This window comes from Pteropus alecto, unplaced genomic scaffold (assembly GCF_000325575.1).
Source record: "Pteropus alecto unplaced genomic scaffold, ASM32557v1 scaffold669, whole genome shotgun sequence".
NCBI classification, from domain to species: domain Eukaryota; kingdom Metazoa; phylum Chordata; class Mammalia; order Chiroptera; family Pteropodidae; genus Pteropus; species Pteropus alecto.
Genome location: NW_006442554.1, coordinates 769,131 through 776,244, shown reverse-complemented (window position 1 = coordinate 776,244; position 7,114 = coordinate 769,131). Strand labels below are relative to the sequence as shown.

Below are 7,114 nucleotides of genomic sequence, written 5' to 3'. Positions count from 1 at the left end.
ATCCAAACAATGGGACACGGGCTATCTAGCCAACAGGCCTCTGCTAGAGCCCTCCTATTTACCATACTTAATTCAAATTAGGCTGAAGCAAACATCCTAAGACTGCAGGATCTTCTATCTGATACTTTTGGGTAGGAAAGCAGGGAGGGTCAAAGGGTCTTTGAGTCTCTTGTTTCTTAATTACCAGCTTAAAAATCAGTATCCCAAAAGGTAAAACACTTGGTCTCCTTCACTCACAAGAAATTTCTTAGAATATTACTCAGCCATAGAATATTACTGCCATTTGCAACAACATGGATGGACCTTGAAATAATCATATTAAGCGATATAAGCCAGACAGAGAAGGTTGAAAATCACATGATATCACTTATATGTGGGATATAAACCTGAAAGCAACAAAGGAACAGGACAAACAAACAGAAACTCATGGACATGGATTATAGGCTAGTGGTTACCAGAGGACTATAGACTATTGGTTACTAGTGGGGTGGGGTAGGAGCGGGGAGGTAGATGGGGTAAAAGGTGTCAAATATAGGGTTTAGTGGGATGGTGAATTGGGTAAAGGGGATCAAATATATGGTAGCTGAAGGAAACTAGACTTTGGGTGGTAAACACACAATAGAATATACAGATGTCAAATGATAATGTACACCTGAAAATTATATAATTTCATTAACCAATGTTACCCCAATAAACTTAATTTAAATTTTTTTTAAAAAAAGCTACATACTACATGATTCCATTACAAAGGGGAAATAGTGGGAGGCAACAGAACTATTCTATGTCTTCATTATGGTGGCAGTTACATACTGTATGAGTTTGTCAAAACTTGCAAAACCATACACTAAAAAGGGTCCATTTTACTGTATACGAATTCTACCTTAATTTTTTAAATTAAAATTATTAATTAAAAAATTAAAGATCTTCCCAATATTCTATAATAATTGCATATATGTAAATCCAAATCTGTCCACATATCCTCCAAAAGACTATACAGATCAACATGAAGAACAAGTAAAACTGAGAGATGGGGGAAAATGGCATAGATGATAGAGGCTTTGTTCATCCCTCTTGCAACCACATCAAAGTTGTTGACAGAAACATGGAGCAAACAGCAAGAGAAGTCACCTGGGATCTAGATGAGCAGAAGCCCTACAACTAGGGAGAGAATTAGTCAACCTGCAATGGTAGAAGGTAGGAGGGATCAAAGACATGAGGCTGCCCAGTCCCCAGCAGGCTGAGTGGGACACAGGCTGTGGCAGTTGCTGCTGGCAGCTGCAGATGCCTCTTAAAGGGGCCATGTCTGTGAGCAGACTTTTGTGGTGATGGACCTGCTCGCTCTGAGCACCAACGCCAGGTCACCTGTATCAGGGCAAGAGCAGGGGAACCAGGAACTTATAGGGGGACACCGAGTTGTTAGAGTGAGGGCCAGAGGCGAGGCTCCCTCTTGGGAGCCTGTGGTATCCATTGTTCTTGTTGAGCCTTCCCCACCTCCCACTGTGCAAACTCAGCACCGCTATTGCTGAGATCTCATCAAACTGGATAACAGAAGTTGCTCTGCCCAGAGGATTCCCTGAAACTCCACCTCCCCCAACTCGCAACCCCACCCCCTTGTGAGTCTGGTGCTCCTTGTTGAGTGGCACCAAGACTCACACTGATTGCAGCTGATCTCAGTCTCTGGTGTGGTTTCTTGAGGCAACTATAAGCACAGTATCTATGGATTGCTTGCTGAATCTTAACAGGTGGCCCCAGAGGGACACAGGCTGGAGTTAAATTTGGCCTGCAGCTGAACCCCTCTCAGAACTGTACCACTGGACACCTACTACACAAAACCATGCTAATAAGACTGGGAGACTTAGAAACTCTGCTTAGTACATAGAAATAGACACAGAAAAGCAGCCAAATGGGAAGACAAAGAAGCAGAAACCATATAAGAGAACAGAACAGAGATCCAGGAATAATGGAGTCAAGCAATTTAACAGATGCAGAGTTCAAAACACTGGTTATAAAGAAGCTCAATGAACTTAGGAGAAGTGTACATGAACTCAGTGAGAAGTTTAACAAAGAGATAAACATAAAAATGGAAATGGAAATTATAAAAGGGAACCAGTCAGAAATGAAGAACACATTATCTGAGATGAAGGGTATATTAGAGAGCATCAGTCGTGGAAAAGAATAAGAGTAGATAAAGAAGAGGATTGAACCACTGATATAGAGAATGGGAAAGCCAAGGACACTCAATCAGAACGGCCAGAAAAAAGAAGCCAAGACTATAATAAAAATTTTAGGAACCTATGGGACACTATTAAATGTAAGAATATCCATGTCATAGGGGTACCTGAAGGAAAACAAGATGCTGAAGAGCAATTTGAAGAAATAATGTTGGAAAACACTTACATGTGGAATCTAAAGAACAAAAACCAACAAACAAAACAGAAATTCATAGATACAGAGAACATTTTACTGATTGCCAGATGGAAGGGTGGTTAATGGAGTGGGTAAAAAAGAGGAAGGGATTAGGAAGTACAAATTGATCATTACAAAATAGTCATGAGGATATAAAGTAGAGCATAAGGAATACAGTCAATAATATTATAATAACTATGTATGGTGTCAGATGGGTACTAGATTTATCAGGGTGATCACAAGTTATATAAATGTCTAATCATTACATTGTACACATGAAACTAATATAATATTGTATGCCAACTGTATCTAAAAAGTAAAAAATATATACTGAAAAAAAATCAAGGGGGAAAAAAGACCAATACCAGATAGAAAATTAGGCAAAAAACATGGCTCTTATATATGAAATTATATTCAACTCTCTCATAGTAAGAGAAATGCCCATTAAATTTATAGAGAGATACCATTTCTTACCTATCATATTGGAGAAAATTTAAAAGCCTGACAATGTGCAGCCATGGAGAAACAGGCAGTATCATACATTGCTGGTGGGAATAGATAACAGTACTACCCCTAAAGAGAGGAAATATCCAACAAAACTGCAATTGTATTTACCTTTTGACTCAGCAATGCCACTTGTAGGAATTTATATAGAAACTATATCTGCACAAAAAGGAAAAACCATATGCACAATATATTTCATTGCAACATCAGTCTTAATTTTAAAATACTGGAAACAAACCAAATTCCTCCATGCATTGGAGAATGGTTGAACAAACTGGTACAACCACTAGTGGAATAATAAGCAGCTATAAAAATGAATGAGTCACAGAAATAGAACAAATGATTCTAAAATTTGTATGAAAGCATAAAAGACCTTGAATAGCCATGGCGATGTTGAGAAAGATGAACAAATCTGGATGCATCACGTTCCCTAATTTCAAACTGTATTACAAAGGTAGTTATCAGTATGGTATTGGCATAAAAACAGACACATAGATCAATGAAACAGAATAGAACCCAAAAATAAACCCTCATATATATGGTCAATTAATTTATGACTGGCCAAGAATATAGACTAGGTAAAGGAAGTCTCTTCAATAAATGGTGCTGGGAAAACTGGACAGCCACATGCAAAAGAATGAATCTAGACTACTATCTTATACTATGTGTAAAGATTAACTCAAAATGGAATAAAAACCTGAATGTAAGACCATAAAACCATTTGGGACATTATGGATGGACCTGGAGAGCATTATGCGAAGTGAGATAAGTCAGACAGAAAAAGACATATACCATATGATCTCACTTACCTGTGAGCATAAATCAGAAACTAACATGATTGGTTATCTCCAAGGTGGGGTGAGAATGGGGAAGAAGGTACAAGGGAGAGGTGACAATTCTATGTATATATTTTTGTATAATTTGTCTCTTCAAATCATATTAACATTTTACATATAAAGGTATGAATAAAATCAATAAAAATGAAAAGAAATAAAATCTAAAATGGAATACGAACAAAAAAAATGAACCTAACTGTATACCAAGTAAATAACATAAGCACACTGGATAAGAAAAAAGAAAATGAAAAACTAATTCAGGTTACTCTTAAACTGAGTAGTTTGATTACATATCTTCAGTATAAAAGGCATGCCAACAAATCATGTACTCATTAGGTTGGTTTTTCACAGTTGCAGGTACAGGAATTCTGATTCTACTTTCTATATATTGTAAGACTGAGTAAATGAGTCAATATATTGTTGCTAGGAGCCAGTGCTCTCACTGTTGGAAAAGGGAGATGCAAATATAGAATGAGAAAAGACTAGGAAGATTTCTGGGATATTGTATAAATTCAAAGTATGTATGTATGTGTGTATGTACACATGTGGGCATGTGCATGTATATATATTATAAAATGCATATATATATATATGTATATATATATATGTATATACACACATAGATACATAGACATAAATAGACATACAAACACCAAGCTCTGTTCACTGAAAAGACCTAGAAGTAATGATACCCCAGTAGTGATGAACACACCTAGCACATAGATTTTGGTTTCTTTTCTATATGTCATTATCCACTCATTGGAACCAGTGCTCCATGGAGAATTGACTGATTCTAGGCCTAGGTCAGAGAGAGTAAAAGATGAGGGCTCATTGCATCAGACAGTAAGGAAGTACTCCAAAAATTATAGGGCTGTAACAAAGGGACACAAAAACCAGCTTTAAAAGGCTCCCACTGGCCAACTCAGGGATAACTGAGCATCAAAATAAATAATGACAGTAATGGACTATAATCCATTGAATAAAATAAAAATCCATAAAAATAAAAATGCTATATTACTGATATAAATAAGTAAGTAAAGGAGAAGAAGATGACCCATCTTCTAACACCATGACCTTGAGTACTGGGATTCTAACGTGAATTTGGGGAGAACACAAAAATTCAGGTAATAGCAAAGGTCAACAAACAAAAATCAGTTATATTTCTATATACTGGCAATAAATATTGGAAACTGAAATTTTAAAAACAAAATCATTTATAATAGCTTTAAAAATGAAATAAATGAAATATGTATACGTCTAACAAAACATGTTATGAACTAAACTGTGTCCCCTCCACCAAAAAACATATGTTAAAGTTCTAACCCTCAATGTGAATTTATTTGAAGAAAAGACCTTTAAGAAGGTAATTAAATTAAACGAGGTCATAAGAGTGGGGCCCTAATCTGATAGGACTAGTGTCCTTAGAAGAAGAGGGGAAAAAAGGTCAGAGCTCCCTTTCTCTCTCCGCACAAGTACAGAGGAAAGGCCATGTGAAGATACCATGAATTGGCTGTCAACCAAACAGAAAGAGAGGTCTCACCAGAAACCAATTCTGACAGCACCTTGATCTGGGACTTCTAGCCTCCAGAACTGTGAGAAGATTTCTGTTGTTTAAACTACTCAGTCTGGCATTTTGTTATGACAGCCCAAACAAACTAATATACATTTATAGGATCTGTATGTTGAAAAGTACAAAATATTGATGAAATAAATCACAAAAGATCTAAATTAATGGAGAGATATACCATGTTCATGAGTTGGAAGATATAACATAATAAAGATATCAGTTCTCCCCAAACTGATCTATAGGTTTAACTCAATTCTTATCAAAATCTTAGCAAGATAGTTTTTAGATATATAACAACATTATCCTAAAATTGATATAGAAAGACAAAGGCAAAGGAGCAAGACTAGCCAAACAATTTTGCAAAAGTAGAATAAAGTTGGAGAAATCACACTACCTGATTTTAAGACTTACTCTAAAGCTGCAGTTAATGAGGACAGTGTGGTACTGGCAGAAGGTTAGATACATAGATCAATAGAACAGAATCAAGTTCAGAAATAGACCCCACAAATATGGCCAATCGATATTGACAAAATTGTAAAAGCAAGTCAATGGAGAAAAATGATTCTTTCAACAAATGGGGTTAGAACAAATGGCAAGCCATATTCAAAATAATGAACATTGATCTAATCCTCACACCTTATATAAAAATTTATGCAAAATGAATCATAGGCTTAAATGTAAAACCTAAAACTATAAAAATTACAGAAGAAATAGGAAAAAAATCTTCATGACCTAGGGTTTGGCAAAGAGTTCTTAGACATGATACCACAAGCACAATCCATAAAGGAAATAATTTATAAATTGGACATTTTCAAAATTAAAAATTCTTGCTCTGTGAATAACGCTGTTAAGAGAATAAAAAGACAAGCCACACACCTGGAGAAAATGTTTACAAACCACATATCTGACAAAAGACTTGTACAGAGAATATATAAAGAAATGGAGAACAGATCAGTAATTGCTAGGAGTCTAGAACTGGGAATGGGGGAGTTAGGGGTGGATGTGACTATAAAAGGGCAACGTAAGGGGTCTTTGCGGTGATGGAACTGTGTCTTCACCATTACAATGTCAATATTCTGGTTGTGACATTGTACTATAGTTTTGCAAGATGTTACCATTGGGAGAAACTTGGTAAAGGATACAGGGGATCTCTGTATTTTTTATAATCGCATGTTAATCAATTATTTCAAAAGGAAGTTTAATTTTGTTTAAAAGGTTACATACAGTATGATTCCATTTATATGGCATTCTTGAAAAGATAAAACTATAGTAACACAGAACAGATCTGTGGTTGCCTGAGGTTACAGGTCAGGGAGGATCAGACTATTAAGTGGTAGCATAAGACTATTTGTTTTTTTGTTTGTTTGTTTTTTGCATACTGAAACTATTCTCTATCCTATAGATTAGTTACACCAATCTATACATGTGTTAACATTTATTGAACTGGACAACAAAATCAATTTTACTGTACAGTAATTTAAAAAATAAAAAAATTAAAGTGAAAGGGAAAAAGCGATGGGCTGTGGGTGTCTGTAAGACTTTGTCTCATAGCCAAATGAGAATCAAAATTTCCCATGGCCATGCCACCCTGAACAAGCCCGATCTTGTCTGATCTCGGAAGATCACGTAGGATGGGAGACCACCTAGGAAGACCAGGTGCTATAGGCGTAAAAAATAAAAAATAAGGGATTGTAAGCTGACAAGGTCCTTGCAATCTGTGAGGTCAAGGGCTGCCTCACCTTAAAAAAAAAAGAATCAAAATTCCAACTGAGAAAATTACTTCAGGAAAATCAGTTGAAAG

At 36.0% G+C, this 7,114-nt stretch overlaps 1 protein-coding gene across 1 annotated transcript in view; it reads right to left on the bottom strand.

Moving 5' to 3' along the window:
* ZNF182 (zinc finger protein 182) overlaps window positions 1-7,114 on the bottom strand; it is a 24,729-nt gene that overhangs the window by 15,280 nt on the left and 2,335 nt on the right. The window lies entirely within an intron of this gene.